The sequence below is a fragment of the Anolis sagrei genome, chromosome 5 (assembly GCF_037176765.1).
Source record: "Anolis sagrei isolate rAnoSag1 chromosome 5, rAnoSag1.mat, whole genome shotgun sequence".
Lineage (NCBI taxonomy): Eukaryota > Metazoa > Chordata > Lepidosauria > Squamata > Dactyloidae > Anolis > Anolis sagrei.
In genome coordinates this window covers 73,549,156-73,564,154 of record NC_090025.1, presented here as the reverse complement: position 1 = coordinate 73,564,154, position 14,999 = coordinate 73,549,156, and positions in this window count along the sequence as shown.

Genomic DNA, 14,999 nt, shown 5'->3' with positions numbered 1-14,999 from the left:
GCTACCTCATGCGAGGGCTTCCATTTATCCCAAATACAGCTACCAAATATGAGGGCTTCCATTTCTCTAAACCAAGCTACCAAATGTGAAAGCTTCCATTCAACACAACCAAGCTACCTCATGTGAGGGCTTCCATTTATCCCACACACAGTTACCAAATATGAGGGCTTCCATTTATCCCAACCAAGCTACCAAATGTGAGGGCTTCCATTTGTCCCCAAATAGAGCTACCTCATGTGAGGGCTTCCGTTTATCCCAACCAAGCTATCAAATGGGAAGGCTTCCGTTTAACCCAACTACAGCTACCAAATATGAGGACCTCCATTTCTCCCACCCACAGCTACCAAATGGGAAGGCTTCCATTTAACCTAACCAAGCTACCTCATGTGAGGGTTTCCATTTCTCCAAACCAAGCAACAAAATGTGAAGGCTTCTATCTAACCCAACCAAGCTACCTCATGTGAGGGCTTCCATTTATCCCACACACAGTTACCAAATATGAAAGCTCCCATTTCTCCCAACCAAGCAACCAAGTGTGAGGGCTTCCATTTATCCCAACCAAGCAAACAAATGTGAAGGCTTTCATTTATCCCTACCAAGCTACCAAATGTGAAGGCTTCCATTTAACCAACCAAGCTATCTTGTGAGAGGGCTTCCATTTATTCCAAATACAGCTACCAAATATGAGGGCTTCCATTTCTCCCAACCAAGCAACCAAATGTGAAGGCTTCCATTTAACCCAACCAAGCTACCTCATATGCTGGCTTCCATTTATCCCAAATACAACTACCTCATGTGATGGCTTCAATTTATCCCAAATACACCTACAATATATGAGGGCTTCCATTTCTCCCAACCAAACTACCAAACGTGAGGGGTTCCATTTTATCACCCACAGCTACCAAATGTGAGGGCTTCCATTTATCCCACGCAAACTACCAAATGTGAGGGCTTCCATTTATTCCTCTAAGCCCTTGTGGTTCTGTGTGAGATTTTATTTATCTTCTTTTTCCACTGGGCACCCCACTCTTGATTCTGAACTGCCACCATAGACACCTTGTCTGAACTTGGCTTTCCAAGAGACCAAAGCATTTCATGCAAAAAGATGTATTTATCAGAAATCGAACATGAGATTAGATTTGTTTTTAATGCATCGAAATGACATATTTCCCTCTCATACACATCTCCTTGCTAAGTCTGACTCTGAGTCTTAGTTCTCTTCTATCTCAGATCCTAACTTATAATCATTCACATTCTGCATCCCACTAACTAATTTCTAATACTGACAGACCCAATTCTCACCAGACTAACAACCATATGCATCTTCACTTTTACAATCCCCTCAGAAAACCAGCTGATCACAAGTCCCAATAATCCATGCCTCACATGGAACATTCCATGCCTGACAGATCACCAAATTATTCCATCTACAACATGAATACACAACCATGTTTTACATTAATGCAGCAAACAAATGTAATAACAAAGAACTAATTCAGAAGATCACAGGGTTAACACCTGAGTCTGGAAGTTAACCATCCCCAAAACTGGATTGAAGGTTACAATATCATGAAAAGAGCTGTTGGTCCCATCAGTCTTTTGTGACTAGCACATGTAGTGTAGCAAGCATGGAACAAGGTGATGAATCCTCAGGTGGCAAAACAGACCTTGGTTCTTCAATACCTATTCAGTGCTCTACGAGAGAATGTGCACTAGAAAAAATGATTCTATTTCTCTTTCAGTTCAATTATGTGATAGTTTTCTGCTTGCAAGGAGATTCATTTCCCAGGGATGAACATTTTAAAAATGTCATTCTGATATGATCCAGGATTATTGCATCATTCAATGTTATGTGTAGACCAGACTTCCCAAGCAGAAGGTGGTAGAGATGCTCCAGGTGAGAAATTTCTTCCATTTCTATATTCATTTGCTTCAGAGATTTCCTCTTTCATCGTCCCTTATCAGCATATCCAATTGTAACAAATGCTAAGAGCTGCAGTCTAGCAACATGTGGAGGGACCCCATAGATCACCCCTGATTTACTGTATTCCTATTCATAAAGACTCCATCTGTGCGCACATTTCAGCCACCCCATCCCAGTTGTTCTCCAGGTTTGTTGGACTAGAGAGGTGGTTTCCAACCTTTGGTCATCCAGTTATTCTGTACTTCAACTCCCAGAAATCCCAGCCAGTTTACCAGCTGTTAGGAATTGTGGGAACTGAAGTCCAAAATACCCGGAGGTCCAAAGGTTGGGAACCACTGGACTAGAGCTTCCCTAAATTTGCAGTCACCTAAGGAGCTGTCTGGGGGTTTATGGAAATTGGTGTTCAAGACACATATGAAGAAGATCCTCAAAAAATCCGTTCCTGTTATGGATATAAAAATTCTGGTGTTGTATGCAAATACCTATATGTTTCTACAAGGGAGAACAGATTGGACATTAGGATTTTAATAGGGAAAAGACAGGAAGAAACACTGAAATCTCTTGCACAACTCTGCAGTCCTTCCTATAATTCTCTCTGGCCCATTTTATAGCTACTATTAAACTTTTTCTTTAAAAAAATCTTTTGATGTCACATCTAGTTTAGCCCTAAGCAAGTTGTGGGTGTAGGTTGCATTGAACATAGTGAGACATACTTCTAAAAATGGGCATAAGTTTGGGATTCATGAAAAGTGTCTTTGGGGAAGGTTTGCAAAGAGTAAGCATCCGAAATTACATGTAAAAAGTTATATATTCACACGCACACCCCAACATTGGATCCTAACTTATGAAAGGAAATGAAAAGCATCATAGTGAAAGATAGTTCCAGAGATCCCCATCAGTCATTACTAATCAGAGTAGACATCAAAGGCCTGGAGAAACAATTCTGAGCTAGTTGGACTCAGTATCAGTTTTACAGAATTAGCCCAAGTAAGGAAGTTGTTGTGAGCCCAAATTTTGGCAGTAACCAAGTCAGAGACTATGAGAGGCTACTGGTTTGCATTTTTATTAATGTACTTTTTATTTTAAAACTAATTTTAAAATTAATTTACTGTGTAATTACAATATGTATTATTTATATGTAACGGCATCCAATTGTGCCAGATGTAAGCCGCCCTGAGTCCGTCCCCCCCCCGGAGGGGGGGAGGGTTGAGAAGGGCAGGGTACAAATGTTTGAAATAAATAATAAACAATAAATTAATTAAGCAATGAACCAGAGAATTCCGAATCTAAAACATCAAAGATCCCCAAATCTGAAATTATCATGGCTCCTAAGCAATTGTAGCCTTAAAATCAATTTCCATTGAGAGGCAAGCATGCCACTAAGCCAGAGTGACAACATGAGATGGCAAAGTTGTAGATGTCAGGCCAAAATACTTACTTTAAGGCTTTGCATTCTATGTTTACCTGCTGAAAGATGTCAAATACAATGAATAGGAAAGGACTTCTGTTGATACAGTTGCATTCATTAGAGACACTGTCCAGGGTCCTGAAAAGCTTGCTGCTCTGTTTTTAGGAAGCCAATTTCAGGGAAGAAGACAACCAGCATGATGTAGTCATTTGTGTATTAAACAAGGATACTGGGAGATCAGATTTCAAATCCTTGCTCAACCATGGGAACCTACTGGGTGATCTTGGGCAGGTCACACTCTCTGAGCCGCAGGGGAAGGCAAACCCCTCTGAACAAATCTTACCAAGAAAAACATCATGATAGGTTCACTTAACAGTTGCCATAAGTCAGAAATTACTTGAAGGAACACAACAATAGCAGCAATTTCAAAGGGAAAAAAACCCTGTCAAAACCACCTTGGAGTATGCCTTGTTTAAGAAAGCGCTTTGAAATTCAAGGGGTCACCATAAGTAGACAGGCTATTTGAAGATTAAACCTGCCAGACTGTTTCCTGCCTGACATCCTACCCATGAGCTCTGCTTGGCCAGATGGCAAACACTGCTATAACAGCCAAGAATATACAAATATAAAGCCACCACTGCAAAAGAATTTGCACAGATAGATCATAAGGCTCTCGTATAGCTTCTCTTCTGATGTATATTGGAAAGCAAAATAGTGGTTAGTTGAAATTGTCTGTTAATATGTTAGGAAGGCTCATGTTTTCTTTCACACACATCACCTCCTGCATCTGTTAATTAATAGGTTTTTGATGCATTTACATATTTTATACAAAACTGAAGAGGAACAGATTTCAATATATTTTTCATGGTCCTGGTGCATTTACAGTCTAGCAGGAAAATATCTTAATGCACCAGGAATCATTTTAGAATAATAAAAACAATATGAAAAGCAGTGCAACAACACACAAGGGAATGAAAATTAAAGGAAGAAGATAAATGACAGAGGAATGAATAAAAGTACATTTTGTTAACTTGTATGTTCCCCAAAAAAGAACCTAAATAAGTTGAAGGCACTGGATCCTACCTCATTTTAAAGTTAAGCAGGGCCAGCCCTAGTTAGTACATGGATGGAAAACTGTCAATGGAAACCAGGTGCTGTAGGCATATTTTGGAGGAAGAAATGACATTGGAGTATGCCTTGTTTAAGAAAGTGCTTTGAAATTCTCTAAGAAAACATGGTGAAATTAATAACTTGGCAGACACATACACTCATGTACATTTTTCTATAAGTATGACTCAGTATTATTTTTACCAGTACACTATTTCATTTTAATTAATTTTGGGGATCACCGTAAATTAAATTTGACTTGCTATTATTTAATAACAACATTTGTAACAGTTAATTTTGTAACTGTATATAATTTAGTGTCCATAGTCTGTTTCTTATTTGTTTCTTTGTTATTTTAGGAATCTGTTCTACAGCTCACCATTATTTGATTTTTCAGCTGGGTCATTTCCCAATGTAAAATCACGTCCAAAACAGGAACATCAGGGGTGAGCTCGATCCCGGAGCAACATCACATCCTTTCAGTGTCTTCTAGAGTGAACTATAGAGCCATCATTTGGCGCAACTGGAAATGATGTCCCATATTTGCTGGTCACATTTGGACCATTACACAGGTTGTTGTTTCCTGGACAATACCCCTAAAAGTCTGTTTTTAAGAATTATTTTTCCCACCATATTTTACTAAAACTCTTCCACATACTAGTAACTTTCCCCAATGTCTCTATTTAATCAGCTCAAAATATTTTATATTTGAGGTTCAGTTTCAATCAGGATCAGCTTACTCTCTTAACAAATATATAGTACTCAGTTAGTGGCATCTGTATCCAACTATGTACATAAAAAAGCCTACCCATCTTTCCTTCCATCTAATAGTAAATCTGTGTTGTTAAAATGCTCACAGTTAATAAGGCAGAAAACAATACATTGCTTTCTAAGTAAAGAACAAATACATTTATTCCAGCCTGTAAATTGTCTTGTAAGACAAGAGGAAGGTAGAGAACCACAGAGAGGTTTCAAGTATGACAAGAGAACATGGCTCATTGTGTTTTGCTGCCCTTTGTAAGGTGCATTATAATAATTTTCAGATCTCCAGGAATCATAAAACTGTCAGAGAGAGTGGGCAGAAGATTCTTGGTCTTGTAGTTGCAATATTTGTTTCTCTCTATGACAGAATTTCATTGACAGGGTGGATGCAACTCATTACTTCAAGATTTTAAAGATGTTGTAATTCTCAAGGAAATGAATGCCCTGAAATGTCATGACCTTTTGTAAAAGAGTAAGAAAAACCATCCAAAAGGATGTAATGTCCAAAGATAAGGACACAAGGGAGAACAAGAATGACAGGAGAACTCTGGAAGTACTCTTTTTTAATAACTTAGGGTTTTTTCCCCCAGTGTTTTTATATGTGGGTGTTGGAAAATATTGCACTAAGAGAAAACCACTGTGCACTTTGTTTTTGTCAAAATGCATACAAATTGAATTTGTATACAATTTCTGGATAAAAGAACGAATTTCTTTTGCATATGAAAAAAGAAAAAAACCTGCAGTAAGCCAGAGTTTCACCTATCAGCTTTGTTAGATTCTAAGCCAATAAAGAGAAATATGTATTTTAAAAATCTCCATATATTTAATTATATAGTGGAATTACAATAGTACTGCTGTTATTGCTGCTGCAGCAAAATAGTTGAAGTACTATATTTCCTCAATTCAATACTCCCCCCCCCCATGTAAACATATCTAAAAACTGCTTAGAATCTCTGGTGCGATATATATATATATATATATATATATATATATATATATATAGTTTTTATTCTGATGGTGGTACTAAAATCAATAAAATATGGTGATTTCTTTTTGCCTTATGGTGCACATAGACTCCTTACTCTTATATACTGTTAGATATGCACACCTCCTAAAATGTAAATGTTTAAAAACCTTTCATCTCTAGAGGAAACAGCTGAAGTAATGGATGCTCAGGCGTTCTGCTGCAGGGAATGGAAACAAGCCCACCAGTCTGGGAAATTGCCTTGTCTTTCAGCGCAGTGTAGACGTACATGAAGTCTTGAAAATCCTCACAGACTGGTAAGTCGAGAGAGCTGAAATTGCCAACTGTTAAGGATGTCCAGAACAGTCCAGGCCTTTTCCAGTAGCCTTGGTAGCTGAAAACAGAAGGAAACAATGGAAGGAAACAGAAGGGACAGTGTTTGACCATAATGAGAGCTGAAATGAATTATATCACGTCACTTGATGAGCCTGCAGCCCATCTGAGTGACAACACAGGCTGTGTGGGTTTGCGACTTGTATGATGCTGAAGTGAGGTCTCTGCGTAGATGGCTGCGTATCCTACAACAGTATCTGCTTACCAAGAATAACCTACACTTTCCATTATCTATCCTTTATGAATTACTCTCTTTGTGTGTGTGAATTGGCCTTGAGTATAAGGCCCCAGCTGGACTTTAGATCTGATTAGAGCAAGTGACATGGCTTCTGAAGTTTAAGGGATTGGCTTAGAAATCAGATTTCTTTCCTGTAAATTCCATTTCCCAGCAATTGTCTGCCTGTTCAGGTTGTAAGCAGTCAATTTTCTGCTCAATTTTCAAAAGTATACTCACTTAGTTACCCTGGGATTCATCTCACCTGTGAATACATTTTTTCAAAGGGGATGAAGGAAACCTATGTCCAGCATACTAGCCACAGTTACTAAATTGAGCCTCCATTATACTTCTGGTTGCTCTTAGAAGCACTATACTTTTAATGCAGATGAAAAATTGGGAAAGTTTTCTAGTCCTTTCTGAAGTATCTACCTTGCTACTGTAGGAATCAGCATGCTGGAATACACAAAACTTGCAGAATCCTACTAAAGTTATTTCCATGCAGACTCTTATGTGAGATGTCTGTATGTGCTGAAAATACTGTATTCATCCTAGAAAGTAGCAGAAGAAACTCCATATTGGAGCTGACTGAAAACGTCTATCTGACTGAGAGATTCAAAGTGCAGTACCAAGGCATCTCCCTACCAAAGGAGAAAAGAACTTATATAGAGTCAATACAGTGCTAATGATTTCTGTGATTGTTGTTGATGTTGTTTTTCCTTCCTTTCTGAGTAGTATATCTTCTTAGAGGAACTACAAAGACAAATAGTTAAATGCTAATTTATCCCTGTGCTTGAATATTTGGTCTGCTTGATTTTCATGTTTTGTTTTGTTATTGCGTTTTTGAAACCAACTTATTGTTTTGAAACTACAAAGTCGAGGTCTGATCCATTAAGGCAGATTTTATATTTTCACATCTTTATGCTGGGTGGGAAAAAGCTGAGGTGTTGGAGGTCCCTCACCCCCCCCCCCAATCTCTCTCTTCTGCCAGCATCAGGACCGGGCCTTGCCTCCCTCTGATGCTAGGAGAAGTGACAGGCAGGTGGTGGACGAGTCCACTTTGGAGCCACTTTGCCTGCAGCTTTGCCTCCTGCTTGTCTCCTCTCAGACCAGGCTTCTCCTGGCATCAGAACAGGGCTACTTGCCCTATCCTAATGCTGGGAGGAGGGCCCGGGGAAGGCACGTGGCAACTGAGAGCACCTCAGAGGGCTCACAGCCAATGCATGCCTTCTTCCCTCCTCCTTTTGGCAAAAAGGACATGGCGGGCCACCGCATCCTTATGCGAAGAGGGTGGGGGAAATTTTGGGGGCCCTCAAACCTTAGTTTTCCCATGCCTGTGATGAACTATTTCCCTTGACACAGAACTTGTCATACTCTAATGCTGTAGTAAGGAATAAGAATTTTTATACTTCTATAGTTCCAAAATATTTTAATGGTTCTGGACTGCATAAATACCTTGTGAGAAAAAAGGATTTTAAAAAAGAAATACAATAGAATAGTTCTAGTGCAACTATATTTCATGTTTCTTCCAGGAAAACAAAAATCCTAATAAGGTAAACAATGTATTCTTATCAGGATTTCATTTAGTTTGCAAATATAATTCTGATGAGAGGACTTTAAGATGGAAACAGTAACAAACCTGGAAATAAATGGTAAATCAGTTCAAACGCTTCCCAGTTTTTTTTGTGCAGAATTCACAACTTTCCTTGGTGCATGGGCTAATTTTAAAGTTTCTTTAAAGTGCACTTCAGTCCGCAACCAGAATAAAGTACGTCCTCCAAAAGAAACGGCAACCTAAAGTAATCAGTCATCTCTGATTAGTAGGAAAGGAGTATTATCCACTTGATAGTCTCTTTGAAATTTTCTGTAAGTGGTTTTTGCATTTTGTCATAATGAAACCAGATGAAGGACATTACAATCCACTAGGAAGTTCTTCAAGGCAAGTTTTACTGAAATTAATGGGAGCTGAGCAAGAGTTCAGACTGCAGAAACATAACACATTGTTTTTGCTGAGCTAGCAATTTCCATTACATTTCTATTGTCTCCTGTATGGACCATTAGGGAGTCAATGAAGATTGTCCACAGACTAGGAATACACAAATACACATACACATATGCTAAATAAGTGTGTTATATCCTTAAAAAAGAAACAGCAATGTGAAAGTACACCCTCAGTTTGTTGGGGTGCCAGACAAATATTACTAATGGTTCTTTTTGCTAAGGTCAGCCCCCACTTTCTTCCTTAGACATGTTGTATCCAAAGAAGCACTGAACTGTGTTCTGAAGAGAAAAACAACTAATTATGTTCTGTCTGGTTATTTCAGAGTCTGCATAGAACTAATTCATTATTTGTAAACTTGATGTACCATACTATGCTCTTGCATTCTTCACTTATGGCAATATAGTTTTGTAAATTGTTGCACTGCAGCTCATTAAAAAGTGTAGTGGAATGTCCCCTAGTATTACTACATTTTTACCCTTTACCCATAATTGGGGGAATTGAGGATATCTAATATGAAATAAGCTCAAATTCCCATTTATAATTAAATGGAAGTTCCATTGAACTGATTTTCTAAGAAAAATGTTTTTAGAAACAAATTATAAAACACAACAACTACTCATTATGATATTTTTAATTTTTTGTTTTCTAAAACTGGGAGAGAGGAGAGTGTAAAACATAGACTAGCATGGAGCTCTTTTTCTTGTAAAGCAGTGGTTCCCAACCTTTTTTTTAACAGTAACCACTTGACCAGGGAGCACTTTGACCAGGGACCACATAACCAGAGACCACTTTGACCAAGGACCACTTGACAAGGGACTACTTGACCAGGGATCACTCTCCAACATTAGTAACAAATGGGTAATGAATCAGCTTTTGGTCAACTTTAGATGGGGTTTGGGGTGCTGATTCAGAAAATTGCATTGGATAGACCATATCAGCTCTAGTTTCTGATACAGAGCATATGCCATGGTCAGGAAAAAAGTGGCAGGCAGCACAAAAGGAGTGGAAATAAAAATAAAGAGGAAGGAGACTCACAGACCAGATTTTCATCCTCATGGCCTGCTGGTGGTCCATGGCCTACAGGTTAAGAACCACTGTTGTAAAGACACATATTATCTCTCAAGTTGCTTATATAAAAGGGAAAGATAAGAGGATAGGCCTTGAGAATATTGTGTACTTCCTAATTTGTACTTTGGTAACTTCTACTTTGTACTTTTGTAATTCCTTCTTTTTCTGTTCAGGGTAGTTTCCACACTGTGGAGAGAGCTTGAAAATGGCTCCTACTTTATGACTTCCTCTGCTGCCCTAATATGTAACACTAATCACAGTTCCCTAGCTTTTCATAGCACAGCCCTATCACTGATGAGGAAAGCCTCTCATCTAGGTGAAAAGGCAATGTGTGACGAAGCAGGAACTGTATACAATAGTTCTACATAGTGCTTGCAGTACTGGTATTGGAAGAATTAAATAAACAGTTATTTCCCCGAAATGGTAATATTAAAGTAATGTGAATATTCAGCCTAATAAAATAAAATCTATACATCTTTCTCATTGGGGAAATAAGAAAATACAGGTTGAGCATCTCTTATTCAGAATTCCGAAATTTGGTTTGGTTCCCTGCTCAGCCATGGAAACCTGCTGGGCAACCTTGGGTGAATCACACTGAAATCCCCAGGAAACACCATGATAGGTTCAACCTCAAGCATGCCATAAGTTGGAAATTACTTGAAGACAGACTACTACAACAAAAAAGTGTTCTAATTAGCAATCTGGCCAGGGCATTTTGGACCAGTTGAAATTTCCAAACAGTTTTCACATAGAGTGTGTTACAATAACCTCACAGCCTCACATAGAGTGTGTTACAATAACCCAAACAGGATGTAATCAAGGCATGTGTAACCATAGGCAGATCGGATATCTCAAGTATCAGGTGCAGTGTGGGCATGATTACTGGCTTTACAAAGACACTCCTAGCCACTGCTGAAACCAGACATTCAGGATCAAATTTGAGTCCAGGAGTATGCATAAACTGCAAATCTGAGGCTCCGGCTACACTGCCATTATAATACAGATTTAACTAGATTATATGGCAGTATAGACTCATATAATCCAGTTCAATGCAGTTATCTGCATTATAAGAGTCTACACTGAACATATAATACAAACAGATTTCAGGGGAAGTCTAATCCCTTTCCATACAAATTCTCCTCTGATCTGTCTTCCAACACATTTCTAAGCTTCAATATGTTTCTCTGATCCAGTTAATTATTGATGGCAAACATTGGTTTAACACAGAGGCAACCTCCTTGGAATTGAATGGAAAGCAGTAATGGAGTTGGATGTCATGAACTGTTGCACTCCAGGCCAGGAAACCCTCTGAATTTAAACACCACACAGCTGAGGAAAATGCAAGCAGCTTATTGAAGATAATTGAAAGCAGTAACAGTAAAAAACAATTCACAAAAATAGGTAAATCTGAATAGGTAGAAAAGATAGATAGGAACAAATAATCCAGGAAATTAGTCCATCAGAGGTCATGAAAACGAACACTGGAACTTGCAAAGCAAAACCTCAAAGAATTTGAGCATGAATCAAACAAGGCACTTCAGCATGGAAATTGCAAGGCACTTAATACAGGAATCTATTTAAGGCAAGGCTTCCACGGATCTGAGATGAAATCTTGACTCAGTTCCAATGTTGCTTTGTCTGGCTACAGATTCCGTACTTGACACTTTTATCCCCTAATCTACTCTATATCCCAAGCAGCCAGAAATGGATTACTTCTCAGCCTTTAATCTGCTATCAGTCTCTCCTGCAATCTGGCAGAGCACCTGAGAGCTTGGTTTGTTTTTCTTTGCTGACTGAAAGCACTTCTCCTATCTACTGGCTCATTAATTTCTGCACCTGGAGCACGCACTGAGCCTTTCTCAGGCAGCGAGCCTTTCTCGGGCTCCAAGCCTTGGGAATTCTTTGGTAACAATTCAGGCCCTGGGAACAGACCATCATCCTCAAACCTTTCAGAAACATTCCCATCAGAAAAGTCACTTTGAATATGAATCCCATTGTCATTCTCTGCATCTAGATCAACCTCATCATTAGGCACATGAACCTCATTGTCACTCTCAACATCCAGAGTACCCGGATCATTAGACACAATCACAGACTGAACCCCAACACAAACATACTGGTGATGCTCTGATCCCCAACTCTAGAATTATATTATCTTTTAAAACAATAATTATCTGGACCATTTATATGGTATGAGGTGTAGAATGCATTGCTGTAAAATACTGGGGGCTGGAGTAAAATACATGTGGAAGGCTGCAGGATTCCTACCATGAGCCTAGACCAAATTGTTACTCCCAACAGAGTAGACCCATTGAATCAATATACAGCTGAGGAGGTATGGCCACATGGTCAACAGGACCCATTTTGTACTACCTCAAGACCCCCCCCCCCAAATTAAAAAAACCCCACATCACTCCTTATGGCTTAAAATGCTGGACTTTGGTCCCTCTAACCCCCCAGACCCTCACAAATCTTAAAAACAAACAAACAAAAAATCCCAAATTGACTAAGCAACAGTGGAAAACAAAATTAGGCATACCAGTATAAACTGCAAGAAATGTGTGGCAATGAAAATGCCTCCTCCCTGTTCACTCCTAAGTCAATGAAATTTACATGAGTGTAGACTTATCAAGTTCCCATTTATTCAATGTTTCTATTCTTGTTGGAAGATGATACCACTACTAGTTAATAAATGTACTTACTGGCCATTTCTCACTCTCTTTCATCTTTGAGTCTACAAAGTTACTTACAATGATCTTATAAAATGTGTACACAATCCATAAGGCTTTTTGTTTAAAAAGAAAAGAAAATATCTTATAATATTTTCAGACCGTGGCCTCTTGGAAGCTTTAAGGACAAATTCTGTAATATGAAAAGGAGCTATAACAATTTTGTTGTATATTTCTGAATGTTTTCTGCAGCTGTGTTAATTCCAATGTTCTTCCAATTTTAGATATTATGTTGTTGTTGTAATTACAATATGATACTAAAGGATACTTTAACACTCTAGGGAGGCCTGCAGAAACCAGCAATCCCTGCTTTTATAATGTTTGACTTGTCGGGCAAATTTATATCGTGAAGTAATGAGCATATTGAACAGAATTATTTTCATCCATTCTCATTAGCTGTCCTACTTGTAAAAGGCACAAACACAAGCACCTATGTTTTGATTATTCCCCAAATTCTAGGAATTATCCACACAGATTTTGAGGTGTCTCTTTTATGGTTGTGCTGTATATCTTTCCAGTACATTTATTAACTAGTAGTGGTATCATCTTCCAACAAGAATAGAAATAAATGGGAATAGAATTGGAACAGACAAAAATGTTAAGCAAATGTGAAGAACCAGAAATTAACATGCTACCACTTCATGTGGGATGCCAAAGAAAATGAGAGACAGTGTGAATGAGTGTGTCTTACACTTATGAACATCCCATGTTGACTTGATATTGCAGTTATTTGTGTCTGTTGGAGACTAATCGAATTGGAGTGGTGGGACGGGACACTTTATTGGCTGTCAACAATAAGAGAACATGCCAGCAGTAAAGGGGTTCACCTGTTTTGAGATCTGTTGTCATCTGTTGTGAGCAATTTGCCTCTTTGGTTGAAAAACACCTCCCCTGCCCCTGGGTATTAATAATTTGTGTTTAAATCTTATTTATCAAACTTTGATCTAGACATTAATAAAACTCCTGCTATATAACTCTAAAAATACAAAATGAAATAATAAAATAATGGAGCACCAGCCAAAGAAACAGTTAAAATGCACACATATTTAAGATAAAACTACCAGCAGATAATAAAATATTTCATATAAAAACAGATTAAAATGAGCCATAGGTTTCCCAACCGCAGGACATACACATTTTGTGTTTACAACACTCTATGTGGAGGAACTTGTCACGGTTCCATTGTCATGGACCAATCACTACTTGATCAGGTTTAGATTCACTGGGACTCTAGCTGGAAATGAGAGAGAGGTCCTTCCTTCTGGGTAGCTACCCATTGACTCTGGAAATCCCCACCCAAGGAAGTCAGAATGGTTCTCTCCCTGTTGTCCTTTTGGTGGCAGGCTAATACCTTTTTATTCAGGCAGACTTTTAAAGAAGGTTTTTAAGATCATGTCAGGGAGTGCTGTGGTTTTGTTTTTATGGATTTAATCTGAATTTTAAAATACTAATTATGTTTAATGTTGTTTTAATATGTGTATATTTATATATTTTAAATTGTATGTTTTTATGTTAAGCCATTTTGAGTCTCCTGTGGGAGAGATAAAGCAGGGTGTAAATAATAATAATAATAATAATAATAATAATAATACTTCTTTACCCTATGTTATATCCATGTGCAGTGGAAAACTCAAAAATCATTCTTCAGTATCCAGCTCATGTAGTACATGAATTGGCAAATACAGACTTTTTTTCTTCAAAGAAGAAAGAAAATGAATAATTAACATATTTAGCAGAGAGTGCACTGAAGGAGCAGAACAAGTATCTTATTCTCCCTCTGGATGTGTATGGAGATGAGTATGTGGTATAAAAGAGACACCACAACGATGTTGGATAGCTTTCAGATATCTTAATCCCAGTGGGATGGGAGATGTAGTGCAAGGTTCCAAAATACAACCAATTCCCTCCAGACAGAGTCAGTAAATAATAAAGGGGATTTCGCAATTGAACTATTTTTCATGGACAAAACTGCATGGGGACAAATATAGGCCGTTTGTCCTTAGGACATGTTTAAAAGGGGGTGTTTTTGTCATTGAGCTGGAGATACATTCAACTGGTGGCCACTGCCAGGACTTGGTGTTAACAATTTACAAGCGATATAGTTCCCTATAATGAGTTATCCTTTGAGGTAACAAGGGTGTGAAAAAGTTGCATTTTAAAAATAACCTAGCAAAAAGGAACAAAGATTGTTATTCTTGTAACAAGTAATGTTTTGCAGTTGCTTTTAAAATACACTCTGAACACATTATTTTTTATACTGCCTTTTCTCTGCCAAAGCGGACTCAAAGCAGCTAACTAAAAACCATAACAATGTGTGAATTAAAATCTAACACATATCAACCTTCAAATAGAATTAGACATTGAAATATTAAAAATACATAGTTAAAACCATTAAACAAATCTATTAAACTGCATTTTGGCAGATTTT